The sequence below is a fragment of the Astatotilapia calliptera genome, chromosome 15 (genome assembly GCF_964374335.1).
Source record: "Astatotilapia calliptera chromosome 15, fAstCal68.1, whole genome shotgun sequence".
Lineage (NCBI taxonomy): Eukaryota > Metazoa > Chordata > Actinopteri > Cichliformes > Cichlidae > Astatotilapia > Astatotilapia calliptera.
Window position 1 is genome coordinate 36,427,193 of NC_137436.1, and position 20,683 is coordinate 36,447,875.

Sequence of the window (20,683 nt, forward strand, 5' to 3'; positions counted from 1 at the left end):
CATACTGTAGGTATGCGTAATTCAGAACGTCTAGAAGAAGACTGTCATCCTTAGATGAGGGGAAATTGTTTAGGATGTTCAAAAACACTCCAGGAACCATTTAGCCTCATTGTGCTTTTTTGGTTAAGAAGGGTCTACCTTCAAGCTCCAATCCAGCTTCACATCTAAGAAGTGAAAGTTCATGTTTCTGCACAACAAATGCCATCTTAGCCAAACCTTAACCTTATTAACCTCCTAGGACCTGGCAAAAAATCTGGTAATTCTTTGTTTTTACATTCATCGGGCCCCAATATGCCCAAATATCAAAGAGAAATTAAAAATGCATGCCGTGGAAGAGTTCGGATCTTAGGAGGTTAATGTACCAACCAGTTCACAATAAAGACACACAATCTTTATTATGAATATAAATTCAGGAATAACCATTCTTCTGCCTTTTTTTTTTGCATGCAAGCATTATCTGTTTGACAACATTGCTAAGCAGCAATTGTGATGAGGATCACCTTCCTTCACTTGGAAGCACAGCAGCTGACAGAAGGAGGGCAGCAGTTTCAACAAGGTTCACCGCTTGTTTCGAGGATCTTCAAACAGTACATGCTGCTATGTGATTCGGAAACAAGACGCAAACGATTAAACGCTCTCCCCCGAGCACTTGCCACATCTTCCGCTCTTTGAATTTACATGGCATTTATGAACACTCACAAGGAAAACAGAAAAAGCGGGAGTGGGATAGCTGGGGAAGAGGACTCCGGGAGTGGAGGAGTCTCATTATTCTGTTATGGATTGCACATGTCAGGCAGTAAGTGCTCTTTTTATCCTTCCAAAGCACTAGCCTCGGCCACTGAGCGCATTTCCCTACCCGAGTGAAATTTACCATGTTAAGGCTCACGCCACCAGGGGAATGGTGGTGAGAGCTCTGGGTCGCTGTTAAGATTTACCGCCTTGATTAAATAAAGGGCTCTGGTGTGAATAAGAGGCTGAGGGAGAAATCTTCGTAACATAAACACATGTTTTATACTCAACAGTAAATTGATTAGACCCCATCCTTACACAAACACACACACAGACTTTTACACCTCTTTATGGTGTGCTACATGTCACACTGGGTTTTAAACAAAGAACAGAAAGGGGGCAGTGGAGGATTGCTTGTGGCTCAGGGTGGCTTGCTGCCAGTACACAGAAAAGATGTGTCTTCTCAAAAGGGCTTGTTCCCATTTATTACTGCCTGCATACCTTGAAAAGTTCACCCACGAAAAAAAATATTATTCCTCTCTTTTTATTTGGGAAGAAGAGGACTCTTATTTGATGCAACGCGCTTCACATATTGTAACACTTCCCAAAAAAAACCTTTTAAATTCAGTCTCATGTTCTTCAAATTTCCAGCCTTTCCTTTAGTCCTTAAAGCTCCAGGAAGGTGCTTTGCCATAATTAGCTGCACTTTGCTGGGATAAAGCATTTTTTTAAACCCACAGCGTAACATATGACAGTCTGAAACAAAGCAAAATGTAACTGGTTTTAGCCAAGGACGGAGCAACAATTTTCAGTTTGCAAAGGTAGGTGAGTATGGAGTCAGCTGATTGATGTGCCTCCAGTGTGTGTCTAGGCTCCCTGCTGGATATAGTGGACACCAGCTGGCACTGTTCAAATTCAAATCCTACAAGCCAATCAGGATTGCCTTTTCAACTAAAAGCCAATGTGATTGGGTGACACCTTGTTTCTACGGTGTGTGTGTGTGTGTGTGTGTGTGTGTGTGTCACACTTTATCACAATGGCAACACTTATTTCGACTTTTTCACTGGTCACTCTAATACCAACCCGCTAATACAGTTTAAAATAACTATGCTGATCGTTTTTGCAGGTTATGTGGGCTGATCTACACTGAACATCCACACATATGGAGAAAAGGTTAATTTGATCTACAGTTAGACTAAGAACGGTTTTACAATAACCTATGCTCTTCATGTTGTTAAAAGCGTTCCATGTAAATGCATGTGTTTGCCTCTTCTTAGTCCTGCCACTGCAGCCCAGATTTGTAAACCCAAAGATCAGCAGCAGTAACTCGTTTCGTTACAGGCCACTTTGTGTTATGATTTCCTACTAACGTGCATGAACGCACCACATGGTGCGATTTACGATGTAGGAGAAGTCAAGAGACGAAGTTTATGAGGCGGCATTGAACGCAGCACAGGACTCCCTACGTTTTTTCCCCCTCCGCTTCATAGGGGGAGGGAGAATGTGGGGGGCTGTTTGACTCCTGTCTCCCCACCCCCAGCCCGTACGGAGTGGCTTTAGGAAGAAAAGAATCCAAACCTGCAACTCGGAGATAACGAGACACACACCAATAAAGAGATACACGTTTGGAGATCCGCGCGCGGCGGTGTCGCGCACGGATTATTATAGGGCATTTTATTTTTCTTTCACTGAGGAGATTCTGGTTTGGAGCGTCTGATCTTGGGGGGAAGGAATACAAATGTACGGAGAATAAAAGGAGTATTTCATACATGCTCTCTTCGCTAACAAGTGACTGCCGCTGGAGAAAGTGGAATATAGTGTTTTTTTTCTGCCGCAGGAGATTCAACGTAACTGTTTTTATTTGCTCTGAGGGAACTGACCGCTTACCCCAAGCATACGGATTTAAAACCTGTCCCCAGGGGTGGGGGGGATAGTCTCAAAAGTACTTTTCTCACGCCGCTGAAGTGAGTGCAACTTTTTTCTCCTTCTTAATTCTTCTTAATGCTTGAAATCAGTTCAGGTGAAAGGTGCGAGACCTAAGAGTGGGCTCCGTCTATATCTGTATGTTTATATATTTTCAGCTTTGCTGTGATTTTGTATCTCAGCTCGCTGGAGTAACCAAGAAGAGATGCTAATTTTAGTCCGTTTTTTCTCTTTCAACATGCTTTTATAAATAAATCTTCCGTGAATAATTTTGTTTTAACGTTCAGACTGAAAAACAAAACTTTAACATGTTTGTTTTTTAGTGAGCTTTCTAACGATGGGGCTCTGCTTCTGTAGCATCTGAAGATAAAAATGCTTCTGTTACTCGCTCGCCTGTAGAGGGTAACCGTTAATCAGTAAGTGTAATGCTTGGCAGTATAGTCAAAGTAACGGAATATATAAGTATTTTGATAGTACTTAAATGTTTAAGTAACTTTCCTATTGAAAGGTTAGAGTGTGTTAAATGGTTACTGTAGGATTTACATTAAAAAGTACCAGGTGCCTTTTAATACCCCTCCAACACTATGGCAGTGTGAAAACGTATGGATAGTGGAATCATGGTTTGGATACATTTCCAGGCAAGACCTTTGATGTTGTTCTTGTTCCTCTTATCATCCTCCTAATCATCACCATTAATATTATTTGTTCAAGATGATTCCCAGGTCATCTTAATTTTTATAACATTTGAGGCTAAACCTTTTCCAAGGCAACGACCTTCAGCAGAGAACAATGTCACCCTCCTCACCCCCAGTGCTCCCACTCTAAAAGCAAAAAAACAAAAGATTAGTACCTCTGCTGCTTTTTCAAATGGATTGTGTGGAAAATATGAGCTCAAATAGAGAGGTTTTGATTCTTGATGTTAGTGGTTATTGAGGCAGTGAACTATGTGGGAAGTTTTCAAAGTTCAGAGGTGAGATGCGCCTTTGCTCTGAGGGAACGAATTCAGTCATGTGGACCTGTTATTGCTACTTACAGAATGTTTTATCCCATTTCACTTCTCGCGTCACTTAAGACAATTTTCCAATCTGATGCATAATTAATAAGCTCTGTTTAGTCAAGCAAAAAAAAAAAAAGAAAGAAAGAAAGAAAACACATGATAAAACCCCCCTTTTTTGTAAATCAAACTCATCAGTCCTGCATTCCAGCATTCAATCAGCCTGCTAACTCAAATAAATAAACCCATTTGTCTTATGATGAGAGTCACATGTCTATTGTCAGTAGCAAGAAGGAGTCTTGTCCTTTAGAGTAATTGGACAACACGTAAACCAAGACGCTGCATGTCAAGTGTGTTCTGGATTCTTAATGTGGCTTTAATTGAACAATTTATCACCGCTGATCACTGTCAAATAACTGGGCAAGAAAGACAACAGGCAATGAAAATGCCAAGGATTAAGCTGGCAGGCATATCCCACTAAGCGTGACCAGTGTGTCTGTCACAGCAGCATCTGCAATGTGCTGTTTTATTTAATTTAGCCGATTTATTTATTTTTTATATAGAAATCACAAGTCAGTGCCTGCTTGAGTGGCACTCTCCTAAGAAGTGGCAACGCATAGCGGGGGAAGGAAGGGGCCACGAGAACATTACATCCTTGAAAAACTTCTTTTATTGGACCAAACTTTTGATTTCTCCCCGGAGCTCCTTTCCCTACACTTGGAAGAAAAGCTAATTGAATTGTGCCCCGGATATGATGCTTTTTTTCCCCTCCCCCAAGTATGGAGGTCTTGCAGAAGTGTCCTCCTCAGGGTTTTGAAATTCATTTCCTTTGCAATTTATTACTTTCTGAGCTGTTTTTCTTTATTTCCCCTACCTCAACAGTAGGGTGTATTCTCTCCATTTTTGAAAGCATCAAAGTGGAGAAGAGAGAGAGATCCAAGATAGCTACAGGCGTTACATGTGATGAGTTATTCAGCCGTGTATTTTACTTGAGGTAATTGAACTTTTTAATCGTCTTTCTTTAATATTTTTTACATTTTTGACACACGACCGGCTTAAACACTGTGGTAATCAATTTCCATAGCACAAGCAACACTCTTGATGCCTTAAGACACTTTTATTGTTTGACTTTCCAAATGTGGTGCTGAAATTGAAACTCACAACCATCAACATCTTTTCAAGGTTTTTTTTTCTTCTTTTAAAAAAAAGAGTCTATCTGTTACTTGCAAATACAATGTTTATTTTTGATCCTGGGGTGCAGTCGATGAGTGCTTGAAGTTTGTCACCCCCGATGCATCGGGGTATATGAAAGTATATGAAAAGCAGGTACATCATCTGGAGGCCAGAGATCACTAACCTCAGCCAAGGCCAGTACTCAAATTAAACATCATCATTTATTTAAAAATATTGCGCGGACACATTGAGTAGCATTATACATCAGCCCACAATTATGCTCATTACAACCCTGCAACACGCTTACATTCTGAAGCAACCGATGTTACTCGCACACTACCATAAGTGGGGCTCATTAATGAAGTATTTCTACTGAGAAACCAATGTAAGTCGTCCATTGGTTGACTAAGGAGGCATGGTAACATTTGTTAGCTACTGGGACGCCCCCTAAAGATCGTCTGTTATGCAGCTGTCTGCTACACAACCTCTCAAGCTGGTGCTGATGTGACTAAATTTCCAGGATATACACCAAAATGCATTAGGCTGTTTCTTTGCCCATGTGCCACCTCTCTAGTCAGTTTAATGAAAATCGGCCTAGCAGCATTTGCATAATCCTTCTCACAGACAAATAGACAAGCTGGTACAAAAACATAACCCCTATGGTAGAGGTAATAAAAACTGTGACCCAGTTCCACTGGCAGCCACACAAGCTCATGCCTTAATACTCCCTCCACCATGTTTGACAAATGATGTTGGACATGTTTAGATTATGAATCCTTCCTTCCCTTCTCTTCTTAACATTCAGATAAGTTTATTTTAGGTTCTCTAAGAACTTTGACCTTATGATATACCTTTTGATATGCCTACCTCCGTAAGAGGCTTCTTTCATCTTATGGTCTTGCTAAGGCTTTATTTTTATTTTTTAAATAAAAATCAAACAGCAGAACCTGAAAAAAATACTTTGCTTGTTATTCATTTGTCTCTGTTTTAGGCTGTAAAATAAAGCAGACTTATCAGAGAGAGAGCTTTGTTAGGCTCTCACTTTGATAGACTTACTTTTGTCAACACCTCTTTGGACTTTGTGCATTACCACTGTATTTAGTTTAATTGAACAGCTTCTAAACACAGTTAGAACTATCCCACACCATTTGTCATGATGAAACAAGGAAACTGTCCACACATGTTCAAGAACCTATTAAAACACAGACAGTGTGCAAAAAATGGCTCTAATTCCTCACATTTAATCACCTTGAATTAAAGTTGGTTGGTTGGACTTTATTTACTTTACTTCATTTGCAAGGTTGTAAAATATTTAGCAGTTATGACAAAACCAAAGCATCAATCAACACATTTATTTTACTCAAGAGGACACAACGATATCACACACTTAATTTGTCTATTTTTTTAGGCTTTTAGGACCACTTTCTTACTAGCCTGTGCCCTGTTTATTTTATTCAAATCCAAATTAGCAGAGTTTTGGTGGCATCGAGTGCTTTGAAATTATTCACATTGCACTTGACGCAACAACACAGTTAATAACAGCTGCTCTAAAGTGACTGTTGCGGTAGAGAGAAAGAGAGAAATGCGGCACGTTATGCAGAGGCGCTGTTGCACTCACAGCTAATTGTGTTTATTCATTTTAATTTGCTCCGAGTGCTAAATCAGTGCTCTTCTAGCGACACGAGGTGCAATTAGCTCGACTGTGAAAACAGGAGGCAGTGTGTCTTCTAAAGTGTCCCCTCCTCTCCTCTTTGATTTGTGTATTATCCATCCTTTGTCCTTCACATTTCTTCCTACTTAACCAGGCTGGAAACGCACTCGATAAAAGTAGCATCTAACCGCTTCATAATGTGAGCGTCACCGTGCAAGCAGTGGGAAGATTACATAACTTGTCGCAAAACTAAAATTCTATTTGTTTTTAGAAAAAAAAGAGGTGTCATTGGGGTTTTTTGCCAAGTTTTTGATGGGTCATATATTAAGGAGATGTACAGTTTAAGGAAATTTTAATGCATTAAAGTACTTGTTTTGCAGGTAAAGTGTTGGGCTTCTGTATTTCAAAGTAAAGGGGTCACATTTGGGCATTGAACTGTAACCTATTAGTTGTATGGTTTCACCAATAATAAAAAGTTATTACTGAACCCTCTTAGCCTGAAACAGCGATATATGCCTATAAGTCTATGTTCGTATACAACTGTAAGACAAAGCAGACTGTAGGGCAAGATAATACATGGTGGCTGTGTAAAGGCAAACAGCTCTTTATGTTTTTGGCACTCTTTGTTGTTTTGTTGCATGATGAATGTTTGCAAAAACCCCACAGCATATCGCTTTTTCTGCAATGTGTGGTGCACTGCATTACATACCATGTACCTGTTTTTGAGTTTTGAAACAAGTCAGATCAGACCTCTGTTTGTGCAGGCCCAGTTACCAAGAAACACCTTCTGCTTTCCTGAGAGAGAGAGAGAGAGAGAGAGAGAGAGAGAAAAAAAACAAGATAAAAAGATAAGTGCAAACTGCAGGTTGGAAGTTTTCTAGAAGATCTCTTCAATTCACTGGATCCTCCTGTTTTCGACTTGTCCACAGGTGGAGACACGCGAGACTTGTGACTTGCAGAGAATGTTTGACTATTCGCTCAGACACCATTGTTTGGATGCCTTAGGTCTAAAGTTTGTAGCTCAATTCCCTTTAGAATTTTGTTCTGAACTGGCGGGGAACCCCCAAAAGTCACAGTTTACCCACCAACTGAAGTCTAAAGGTTACCACTCCAAAGAAAGCCATCAATGGATTTGAACAGAGATGACACGGGTTGAGAGGCATGGGGCCAGATAAGACAAGGCTGTGATAACGTGTGTGAACTCAGCAGCATTGATCTGTTTCTGGCTGACTTTAAGTCCCCTTTGCATCTTGGTTGTCTCTTGGGCTCCTCTGGTGTTTTCTCATCCTTGGTTTTCTTCATGCCTCTGTCTTCTTCACTTAATTTGTTTCTTTCCCTCAGAAATCATTCCCCATTTTCCTATTTAGTTTTCTGGCTTTTGACACAACTCCAAACTGTCCAGGTGTAAAATACCAGGGATTAAGATAAGATTCAAAACTCTTCTTTTTCTCTATGTGTCACTCGTGCATATTTGAATCTGTATGTCACGCCTTTACTTTTTTCCTGATTGCATTGCTTTTTTTAAATTTATCATATCATTGGCACATTTATACCTGAATATTATATTTCCTAGAGATATGCCTTAGTTGGAGAATGTGCAGTCATATTATTGTGTTGTATGCAGAGGTGAAGGTAGACCGTCATGAACGTACTAATCTCTGCCAGACTATCTGCTAAAGCTTTTGAGAATACATAAGCACACTGCAACCTCCCCAGCTTCCTGCCCATCCCGTTTGGTTCCACCAGGTTTTAGAAAAATGATTCGCTTCAGCTCCTTCTGATGAAGTGACAGTAATCTGCTTTTGACTACAAGCAGGAGCAGACCTTCTGTTGATGCCTGCTACTTTCTCATACAGTTCAGTCTCGTGTAAGATGTAACACCCTTGAACAAGCAAAGCGCCTGAGAGAGAAAACTGTACTAGACAGAGTTTTTACACAAACACCAGTTTACTCTCATTTCCCTATGGCCCTGAACCCATCCCCTTTTATAGTTATAGAGTTAATGTGAACTCCTGCCTCATGGTGAGAAGTAATTAACAGTCTGTGACAGCCTACAAATGGGTGTGTCTGGTCCTGTCTCTCTGCCTGCATCCCCTATGGGGGTCTCCTGATGCTTGCTGTTGGGCTGTTCCTATGTTAAGTGTGATTACCAGCTGGCTTCTCCCAGATTGATGTACTGAGGTTCCCCTTGGGGTGTCTGCCTCCTTCTCGTCTTTGCAAAATAAGTCTGGCAGGAAAGGCTGTCCTGTGCCCTGGCAGTTTGACCCCTGTGAGGTTTTACACAGGGGTGGTAGTCTGTTTATGTTTGTGTGTGTTTGGGGAGGTTAAACCTGACGGATTCAAACAGGTTGCAGTTAGCTCATTTAAACCCTGCTCTTGTAGGCCATTCGATGGGGCACATTTGACTGTCTGCACAAAACATCTGAGAACTAGTTTTAAGAAACAATGTAGTTTGAGTCAGTTTGTGCTTTGTAAGGTAAAAACTTTTCTAACACTTCACCAGGAATGTGTCTACCATCTTGTCTGTCCATTTAAGAATGTTTTAACTTAACATACTTAATGTCTTGTTGCACTCAGCATTCATAACCACATTTAATTTCGCTACTGGTGCTTTGCTGAATGGACAGTCTAACTTGTGCTTCACTGACAAAGACTGATTGATATGTTAATGTTCTGCATCGTCCCTCCATTTCTTACAAACTCCTCCAATTACATATACAATTGATAGAGTAAGCAACCAGCATGATGAGACCAGCTTTTATATAAATGTGCCAAAATCGAACTTTTTTGCATTTGGATCAAGCTTTAGCTTGAGAATAATGCTGCAGCATCTTTCTTCTGAAAACAACCTGGATTTGATGTTGAAAAGGCTGCACAATGCACACACAAAATCCAAACAGTATGCAGTTATTGTTGCATTTATTGCTAATTGAAACCGTGTTAGTGTATTCATACATTAGCAGAGCATTGTTGAACCTTTTTTTTTTATTCTAAGGGTCACAGCTTTAACTAATTCATGCCAAACATGGGCTTATCCCAGGTTGTTGCTCCAGTGTGGTGTTGTAATGAGATGTGAGTGGGTTTGTGTGTGCATGTGTGTGCTAAAAAGCTGTTAATCCGCTGCTGCTTATTGTGCAGACACAGAAAGCTCAAGGCAAGATGGCTTGGCACCATTCAGATGACTCACCCCCCATCACCACCACACCCCATCTGTGTCCCCACCACTACCACCACCACCACCCCATCCTTTTGTTCCTGCCCTCTCCACCACATGCACAACCTCACCCAAACTTTAGGGGACATCTGTTACAAGGGGAAAAGAGAAAAGGAGCGGAAAGGGAGGGAGGAGGAGAGCGCAAGGAGGTACTCTTAGCTAAGGGGTGGCGGGTGAGGGATGGAGGTTGCAGAGAAACACGTGTAATCAGGGTAGTGGGGGTTGTCATAGAGTAGAGAAAGGGGAGTGGGGTAGCTAAAGAGGAGTAGGCAGATAATTGATGGATGGAAGTAATTGTGTGTAATGCAAGCAACGAAACATGGGCCTCTGGGAAAAAGAGAGATTGAGAGGGAGAAAGAGAGGAAGCTAGTGAATTGCAGTTGGGGGGGTGTTAAAGAGAGGAAAGGGAATAATGAAGAGAGGCAGTGTGCAAAAATTAGGAGGCTAGGGAGAGAGATAGGGAGAGAATGAGAAAATGAATAGAGGGAGCATGCTTGAAGAGAGGGAAGCAGGAAAAGCAGAAAAAGGGAGGGGGCTGCTGTTCCGTTGCATCATGCAGTGTGAGCTGGGGTTAAGAAGGAGTAACTACCTGCCTGTCAGGCTGATTGTTCATCCCTATGCATCAGGGGATACACGTCCTGGTTTATGAGAAATGGTGCAGATTCACTATGTGGGCCACTTAACCACAGAAAATGGCTGCATGTGCATCACTGGGAATACAAGCAGCGCTGGCAGTTTGGGCATTCTTCAGTGGTGATGATTGCTATAGATGCAGATGATGCTATCGCTTCCCTTAGTACAAGGAGGCCGTTATTAGATATTCTCATTTTACGCACTCTGTTTGCAGTCTGGCTCACTGGAATCATTTGTTTTGTATTAATAATCCCCCTACCACAACAAACCCCTTCCATCCAAAAGCCCGATCATCAGGCTTCCTCAATAATTACAACTTCTGCAGCCCGGGCGCCTTTTCAAACGGCACACTGCCTCATATTTCAGTGAAATGGAAACAAAGCCTATGTGCTCCAGTCTTGATACACAAATTACAGCGTACCAGTGGCATGTCAAAGAGAAAGAAGACAGCGAAGGCACCAGAAGCAAAATGCATTGAGTTTCCTCTCACTTTCTCACAGTGTAACACAAGCTTGTCTCCCAGACGGGGAAGAAAAGTTTGTCAAGCGCATCACGGTGGAGAGAGTAAAACCTTCCCCAGCCCCTGGGAAGATAGAAGGTGACATTTGTATGTAAATGGAGACAGACACTCTCCACTGTATTCCAGCTGACAGGAAACAGAGTGGGCAACCTGGTGTTTTCTTTTCTTTTTTGAAAAGTTGAAGATTTTGTTGTTTCTCTGACATTTGTTTTCTGCTTCAAAGATGAATAAAAAAAAAATGCTTTACACAGCGTGGTTGTGTTTATAAGGAAATGCTCTTGTGCAGCTGTCTCACAGATACACATGTGTACACACACACGAACACACAGGCAAAGACTCAGTTTTCAACTGTTCCTTTAATCTACATACAGGTAGGTTTCTTTGTGTTTTTATGGTCTAAGGTCCAAGCATTGGCAGATTAATAGAAGTTGTTGCCTGGTTTTTATCACAGGCTGCTTTCTTTGGTTGATGCAGGTTTTATAGATTCAGAGATCAAAATAAATTAGGGCTGGAAAAGAATGAAGAATAAACCAAGCAATCCCAATTGGGCTGTAACACCTGCAGTGGCTGGCCTCCTAATTAACTCTCGAGTCTCGGTGTCGGAGAAGATAATCCTGATTAAAAAGTGATTGAGATTGGAGGAAGAATGACAGCAGCCCAATCAGAGATACCAGTCATGGCTGGGGAGATTAGCACCAGGGTGGTGGTGGGGAGGGGGGTTACCCCCTTGCTGCTGTCGCCCTTTTGTTTGTGGATCAAATCCAGGGCAGAATAACAGATTTATTTTTTTTACTTCTGATTTTTGTACCACAGGGAAGATTGTCTAAGACACCAAACTGTCTTATAATTTTTGTGCTTTTCTTCGTTGTAGTTTTGACAATACAGAGCAATACAGAGTAGCTAGTTACTTATTATATGAAAACTTATTTTCTATCGCTAAATTAAACGGAAAAAAAAAGCTTTAATGATTGCAATTTAAGTAGTGTTTATTGCAGACCTTGCTCTGTCATTTGCTTAGGCTATATAGCTATATAAATGAGACAGCTAATTTGGCATCTTAGGCATGTTTTCGGGAGCAGAATTTAATTGAGGTGAAGGTGTTTCTCTGGGATTTCCTGGTTGGTATAAACACATCTGACACCTGTGGTCTAAAATCAGTGATCATAAAGTTGATTTTGAGACAGAAATTCAAATAAAGCACTTCAGTTACTCTGGAATAGACTGAAGTATTTTTCCTCTTGAGTGTCTCTCAATGTCGTTGCATGTGTAGTCTAAGAAGGCTGTTTAAATCTATCCAGTTTAAGGTGTAAAATTTAAACACCTGTTAGGTTATCTGGTGAAAGACGGAATCAGAGTAGGAGGAATGTTTATGGATTTTCTTTTTAGGGGGAAACAAATAAAGCTGTTATCAGAGTCTATTTGTCGTCGATGTGAGAAGATAGTGAGGGGGAAGCAGAGCCAGCACTGCAAAGATTCAGCTTGCAGCCTGATGCCACCAAGTGGGAACTGGAAGAGAAATACACTTCAGAGACAGGGAGACATCATATATTCCTACATGACGATATCAGGACCATTGTCATCCAACTGAAATCTCACCATACATCAGTGAAATGATCACGTTTTTTCAGGAAAATCTGAAGTGAGATTTACAAAACCATATTTCATGTTGTATCTGAGTGATGTCCCTCATCTGCAGCAATGATGCTTCTTGTCCACTCCTCTCATTCTGTCTTTCAGCCAAAGGGATAGATGGGAGTTATTTGGTGATAAATCCAGTCCCTGTCCCCACCCCTTAGGGCAGCCCCTGTGACATTTGTCATTATACCCTAATCTGTAGTCTCAACAGGGTGCAGGATAGGCCTGAAAGCATGAAAGGGAAGACAGAAGTGGGTTTGGCATGGAAATAGGGGTTGCTGTTCGCAGTCCCATCATAGTCGCCCTTGGGTTAGTGTAGTGGAAAACCAGGGAGAGACTGAAACAATAAAAGCAAATGACAGTGAGTTTGGTGTGTGTGAGAGTGAAAGAGAGACAGGCAGCGAGACTGCGGGCTGAAGGGAAATGGAGACAGCAGTTTAGAAACAGGAGGTAGATGGAGAGCAGTGGGTCTCCCATTTTCATGGAAATAAAGGAGCACTAATGAATTTGAACGAGTGCCCTCCAGGGATATACCATAAGGGCAAAAATAGGAAGAAGCAGATTGGGGTTTAGGAGCTTTTTAAACTACAGCCAAACTGTCTTTTAGCACACAGGGGTGCACCCAATTCTGCAATCACTAAGATGGCCGCCACCCCACTTGCCAACTGCCGTGGGATAGGCCCGTGCCAGGACCCAGAGAGGATTTGGTGCCAAAGGAGATGTGCCTAACTGGGCAGACTACATTACCTCCCTCAGCCAACACCTATCTAGCTCAGTTTTATTTACCTCGTTTGTGCAGCATTGTGCGTGTTTGTTTTGACACATTGCTGTGTAACAGTATGTGGTACAGTGGGCCTATTTTGTAGTATAATATAGTAGTAGCTGCAAATGTTGATTAAGGGATAGCTTTCCCTTTGTAGTAGCCCAGAGAGTGTTAAGTTTAAATTGCATTCAGTGACAGGTCCATGAGTATTTGGACAGTGACACAGTTTTTGTGTCACTGTCCTGTAAACCACCATAGTGGATTCAAAATCAAGATGTAAATGATCTGATTTCAGCTTTAATTCAAAGGGGTACAGTATTCCATTAAGTTTTCAGCAAATATGATCCTTTTTATACATCTACAATCAAAAGGCAGTGTTATGAATGTAAATATAGACAGGTTTAAAATGGGTTACAAACAACTCAAGATCAGGAAGTTCTTGGTTTATTTTTTGTAAGAAAGCAAATGCACCTGTCTAACTGAGATGTAATCAAGATTCATTTGTATCAGAATGATGGAAAAAGAAAGGTATTTAGAAGGAAACACCTTATGGTCCAAAGCATACCACATCATCTGTCAAACAGGATGGAGGCAATGATATGGCCTGTTATGAGCATTTTTGGCTGCCACTGGAACCGGGTCACTAGTGTTTATTGATGCTGTGGCTGCTGATAGAAGTAGCAGGATGAATTCTGTTGTGTACAAGACTATACTCTGTGCTCAGATTCTGACAAATGCCGCAAAACTGCTTCACAATGCAAATGGATAATGACCCAAAGCATTCTGCAAAGCAACCCAAGAGTTTCTCAAACCTTTATCAAAAATAGTATATTCTTCAGTTGCCAAATCAGTTACCTGACTACTCCAACCCAACAGAGCATACTTTTACTGAAGACAAGTTACTGAAGTTAGTAAAGACAAAGTGAAGGCAGAGAGACCCACAAATATCAGGAACTGAATGTGGCTGCAGGACCGGCCTGGTAGAGCATTTCAAGGGAGGAAATAAAGCATTTGGTGATGTCATGCAAATGCAAATGATTTTCATCCAAGTATAAAAACAGTCCTCATATTTAGTCTTTAAAAATGCGGAACCGTGTATTAATACATTCCTAAACTGCTGGTGCAATGAGTTTGCTACCCACTTGAGTTAAAGCTGAACATCCGCATTTAAATGACGCATTGACTTAAATTTCACTGTAGTACTTTCTGATACTTTTGGACCATAATATATGAGCAGTTTACACCAAACCCCACATTTAATCATCAGTTTTTCATCTGAACAATGTTAGAAGTCTTGGTTATCCATGGAGCCGACATTTAACAAAGGTTTTAGTACTCAAAGGACTCTGAGTTTGCCTGGAGTCTGCACTTACATACCTTATCTATCATTTTTACAACGTGTTGTTTTACCACACGAAGAGACCAACTGCTGCCTGTGGCATCTACCCCCATGTAGAGGTAATGGTCTTGCCCGCAGGCCGTGAGGCTAGCCAGTTAATAATGAAGTGGGCCCCTCTATTGTAAATCACAGAGGGAACTTGTTTGGCTGGTGCCTTTGGGAGCATTGCTTATGAGTAGCATTATGTTATGAATGGCAGTCTCTGCTCAGTGCAGGCAGACGATCAGGGAAAGAAGGAAAGCAGCTTTGAACGTGATGGATGGTGGGATCGTAATATTTAAGGGTTCCCTATTATGGTCATTTTAGCTGAATTTTGATTTTTCTGCATTTCTTTAGTATTCACAGTTCAATCCTCGTTTATCTTAAACTGGCTCCCTCACTTTATCCTGTATGAAATTGTTTTAGCTTCTTTTAAGCCTTTCTCCCAAAAGGGCGCATTTTTTCTTTTCTGAATATCTGCAGAGCCCAGTGTTTCTTAGCACCGCCTTTCCTCTTGCTATGTTTTCCCCAGAAAACAAAGTTTAAACCTTTTAAGAAAGGTTAACCTTCTAAGTAAGCAATGAAGATTAAATGCAACTGTATACAATGCAAAAGTGGACAGCACAAATGTACAGAGAAGCTAAAATTACAGCAGGATATCTCTGACTGATAAATATTAGACTGGCACACTGTGGAACATGACAGTCTTAGTATGCATTATTGTCATTTATTATAAATGAGTATTATTATTGTTATTATACTCAAGTATTATTATACCTTTAAAGTACTTTTAAAGACGGGCTGTTTCCTTGGAATAAACTGTGGAGGTGCCTTGAAGACACAACCACTGGAAAACCGTGCTGCGCTGACGGCAGCGTGTTTGAAACAGAGCTCTTGAAAGCACATAACAATTACTTTCACACAGCAGAAAAAATCAAAAAAGCAGAATAGGTCCCCATCAAAAGAGAAACTGAAGAACTGAGACTTGAAATGTTCTGTCATATCTGTGTGCAGTCTGAATCGGTCTCTGTTTTATCCCTGTGGGATACTGGTATTTTCATTCAATATAAGGCTTGGGTGAAAAACATTTAGCGCTTTGAGCCAGCAGATACATGTGTGATGCAGAGCTACTCAATTTACTCTATGCTCATTTTGCATTGGACCCATGAGATATAGACACCCTGTATCTCAGTGTTGATGGATTTGAAAACCTTGGTTATAAACCTCAGAATCACTCTAAATTACATGAGATTGCATTGAATAATTACAATTTTAAGCTTTACTTTATCATCGGTCCATATGCACGCTTCTCCTCTTAATCACACAAGTGTGCATAATATCTCTTTCTCTGTCTCTCTCTTTGCTCTTTTTTGTTCTCCTGCTTATTTCCCAGCAAGGCAAATAAATAATTTTAGGTGTCATTGATTGCTTCCCAGTGCTGAGTAATCAAAGCAGGGCAGTATTTGACCCACACTGAACCCAATGCTAAGCAGAGAGATGTGAATGGTTAGCTGATGCTGGTTTTGTTGTAAACAAGAGCATACTGGTGGTGGCCGATGGCTGCCTTCTCTAGTCCTACCAGATGTTTCCTCCTCTTAAAACATAGTTCTTCCTTCCCACTCTTTGTAACTTTAAAAAAACCGACAAAATCAAGAGTCACATCTTCATAGCACTAACAAAATAAATACATTTGCATGGCCTTGGGGCTAATATGTAAATTAATTGTGTACAAAGTAAAGACATGCAAACTTTCGAGAAAGGTGGGAAAGTGATTTTTTTCCCCTCTATGCAGTAAGCAGTGAAAGTGTGATATTTTTGTTAAATTGCCCCTTGCATGCTGACAGCCAAGCTTACGCCTATCAGGCAGGCTGGAGTTGAACATAGTAAGTTTAGAGAAAGGAGCCAAGAGGAACCTTGAGGAACCTGGGCCGGTTATTTTTCTTCATTTCAAGCGTGTCCTACACTTCAAAGTGGGTATTTCACACAAAATGTTCTGGTTTTTACCCCCTCCTCTGCTTTGTGTCAAATTTACGGCACATAAAATGGGTCTGGGGAGACTTTGTCAGAAGGTATCAGTAACCTAAGATGACTCTGCATGTATGTGTGTGAGTGTGTTTTTGGGCAGCTTGTAGGGCCCTATGTAGACGTGCACGTCTGTGTGTTGCGCATATCCATAGAGGCCTGCAGTTGCCTGAAGTGGTGGTCTGACTTTTGTTAATGAGATGGAATCCAGAGAGTGCCAACTATGTGTGGAGTCATGGCTAGATAGGTCTGACCCCTGTGGTTTTACGGTTAAAAAGAGGGATTGGTGAGTAAGCCTTTTCACTTGTTGAAGTCGGCAGCTGTGCTGAAAAAAGCAGAAATTAAAATTCTCAGAGTCTTTCAAATGAAATATGCAACAACTGTAACACAATTCCAGTGTACTAATGACTTTGATGTCAATGAGATAAAAGGTACCCATGGAGTGAAATGGCTGGCATACCACTGCAAATGAGCTTTTGCTTGTGTGCATATCGCTTTTGTGCGGAGAGGATTCAGTGGCTATTAGCCCGTTCAAGCACCTTTAATTTTTTTTATACCAGGTTTGTAATTGAAACCTCTACTTGATGGCTTTCACTTTTAATAGCTGAAGCCAGCGCTCGCATGCAAACAGATAAGGCTGTCCTATCCAAAATAGAGTTATGTACGTGAGCGCTCACACATATTGTTACTGCTCAACCGTACCTGTGTGTCTGTATTAGTGTGTGATCCTAACATAATTTAACAACAACAACCATCTGTGCACATGAAGGTTGTGCTCGCATTTCACATCTGCAAACCTCAGTAGGTATGTGGAGAATATTGTAGCATTTAACTGTAACCAGTTTTGGGTTAAGGAATGTGTCTGCCTCCTGCTTGGCCTATCATATGATTCCCTCAGAGCTTATCACCTCGCTCCATTTTCACCCCTAAGTGAGTGCAAACAGGGTTACTCGGTGGTGGTCAGTCATCCCTTCGTCCTCATCATCATGTGACTTTGGCTCCTGCCCTTATGACTTCAATTTATCTCCTGGCCCAACAACAGTGTAATCGAGTCTTGAAGAACAAACAGGAGGACACCTTGCCGTCTAAAAGTCACACAAGACATGTTGCAATTTAAAATATTCTTTTGCTATGTTTTTATGCTGCAAATTCGATTTGATGTGCTTAAGATGTTTGCAAGAGTTCAAATCCTTGCCCACCAGCATCCGAAGCATTCCAAAGAACTCCCTCCTCCATGAAGCCAATTTGCACTTGAGCTTTGAATAGCAGCCAAATGTGCAAGCTATTTTTACCCAGAGTCCATGGTCTCACTTGATCTGAGTCGGTGCAGGTCGTTAGCTGAGGCGATTGCATGCACTTGACCTGTTGGCCCCGGGTAGCATAGGCACACAGCACTGGGCGCTGAGAAAAGAGGGCGGAAGAAAGAAGAATGTTGAGGTGTGTGTATGTGTGTTTTATAAGCAGGATCTTATTTTATTAGGAAGGAAGAAGAGAGACGGAGGCAAAGAGTAGGAGGTAGATTTGAAGGAGGAGGAAGGTAGATACAGTGATTTCTTTGAGACCAAAGCTTCCAGCCCTATCAAGGAGAATACTGGAGAGGGAAGAAAGGATTGCATGAAAACAAGAGGGCAGGAAGTGAGGAAGACAGATTGTGAACGGAAATTTTAAAAATCCAGAAAGGGAAAAGGAGAAACCAACAAGCAAGTGTCAGTACGCTTACAGTTTAGCATGTCAGTGCATTGTAGGGTATGGAACAGAAGGCACTGGAAGGACATGGCTGACTACTCTATAACAGAAATGCTCTCCTTTCTTTATCCCTACTTTCTTACTTCTTTCCCCTCCCCCATTATTAAGAAGAAAAAAGAAGAAGGGAAATGTGTTTTAGCTGTAATCTTCAGCTTTGATGCATTCGGTTACAAAACTTTCCCCCTTATTTCAGGTCATCCATTTCTAACTCGGCACCTCCTTCCTCGCTTACTCTGCCTCAACTGGAGTTGGTGTCTTTGGATGACCTCTGCGGTGGAGGAAAATGGGCTAAAAGCTGCAGATCGAAATAGTATCAGCTGATAAAGGCAGCAGGTGATTTGGAGTGCTATATGCACTTGAGGCAAGATTTGATTTCTCGCTTGCACTGAATTCAAAGGTTTCCTACTGACTATTACGGTCCTGTTTAATTCTATTTGAACTCTTCTCATGAGTAAACATGGCACCATGGTGCAGTACCATTTGGCTTGTCAGGACACAGCTACCCCCCCACCCCCACCCCCACCCCCACCCATCACTTTCTGGGCTGATGTCATGCTTGTTGTAGTGCTGTTGACACAAGGTGAATTATGTTCCCCTCTGCTTTCATCTAGCAGCATCCGACTTATCACCTGGCACTCCACAAGAAATCAGATGACACCTCTTGATGTTAACTTTGGTTGCAGCATTCCTCCCAGCAAATATCAACCCAGCATTCAGTCAGCATAAAGTACCGCCACCAAGCTTCCCTTCCGCCCTCTCTCCCCTCTCAAACTAGTGACTGTGATGGTTACCAGCTCAGTTAAGCATGCTACGAAATTTAGTTTGCAGATCCTCAGTGCTCACCTTTCCTTCAGCATTGGCCCTCTATTATGGTACACTGGCAGTTGTTGTCACCTGATGCTATCATCTTGTCCTTCACACGCCGACTCAAATTTCACAGCACACCGCAGTTTTGACAAACGGGGACTTTACACTGTCAAACAAGTCAGCCCCTTGGAGAAGACTGTTGATTGGATTAGCATCAAGACATTGCCATGGCATTTTTAGGAAGTAGATGGAACAGCTGTTGACAATTTAAGTTGTGCTTGGGACTGAAATGGTTTTTTTGCAGCATGGTAGCATCTTCTGACAGAAACCTTGCTATATTCATTTCCTTACTCCTTTCGAGTTGTTACACCTCAGGTGTGTTGTGGTTCCCTGCAGCACTGCATTTAAGGAGAACTATCTCCTTTGCCACTAAACACCTTCGTGCATCCATGATTACCTGAAGTACTCCACCGATTGACACTATAAATGCTATCACATGATATTTAGATGTGAATAATTGCAGTCAAAGTTATGTCGTGTAGGAACTCACCTTTGTTCAAAGCTGAGGGTGACTGAACCTGTGCACGATCCAGTCCCACAGTTGTTTCGGAGCTACATTTAGTCTGACAGCTTTTGCTATACTTAGCCCCAGTGGACTATTCCAACACGGTGAAAGGGTTTGGGCTACATTTCTTTATTTTCTTGTTTTTCTGGGAGGATTTTCAGGAAGGATGCAAACTGTTTTCAAACAGGCTGCTTTCACGTTTACACAGTTCCAAACTTTTTCTCATGGGACAGAAAAGCTACATGAGAATATGGTAAACAAAAATACTGTGTCGAAAAAGACAAAAACTGTAAATTAACAGCTTACAGCGCACCAGTGGTTGGCTGTGGAAAGTAAAGCAGGTCACCTACTAATCAGAAAGTTGGTGGTTCGACCCCCATCTGCTCCAGTCTGCATGAAAAAAGTGCAGGTATGAATGGGTGAATGACGCAAGTTGTATAAAAGCGCTCAGAGTAAAAAAGTGCTATATAAGAACCTGTCTGTTTACCAGTGTTATACAGGTATACAGATGGAGTTGATTCTCTTGCTCAGAAGCATGTGAGCTGCAGGGGTGGTAGAACAGTTTGTCATGAGTATTGGGTTTGTGCCAGAAACCTGACCAGAAAGGGCTTTTTCTGAGACATAATCCACTTAACATCAAGACTGACATGTCTATGCAGTTAGACTTGGCGTGCATACTGGTACATTAACTTTGGAAAAAAAATCATGTGACAACTGGGAAACAACCACCAACACAGTACTCACAAGTTTCCTAGTGAAAAAGGCCATGTGGATCAAAGGACCTATTGCTACAGAGACCTAAATGTATATTTTCAGGCCAATAACAGCTTAAAGGGTAAAAAAAACAAAAACAAACAAACTATAATATAAAGATGCCTTCGCCCTTAGTGCTATCTTGCATTCCTGACAAAATGCCAAAAATGTAAAGAT

The 20,683-nt window shown here is 41.4% G+C and overlaps 1 protein-coding gene across 11 annotated transcripts in view; it reads left to right on the forward strand.

The window, feature by feature from the left end:
* ptprsa (protein tyrosine phosphatase receptor type Sa) overlaps nucleotides 1-20,683 on the forward strand; it is a 230,739-nt gene that overhangs the window by 62,325 nt on the left and 147,731 nt on the right. The window contains exon 1 of one of the 11 annotated variants that reach the window (XM_080290098.1): nucleotides 2,254-2,693. The exons of the other annotated variants lie outside the window; for them this stretch is intronic. The gene's annotated coding sequence lies outside the window, so the exon portion shown is untranslated. Of the gene's footprint in view, nucleotides 1-2,253; nucleotides 2,694-20,683 lie in introns of those variants that run through there. 11 annotated transcript variants of the gene reach the window in all.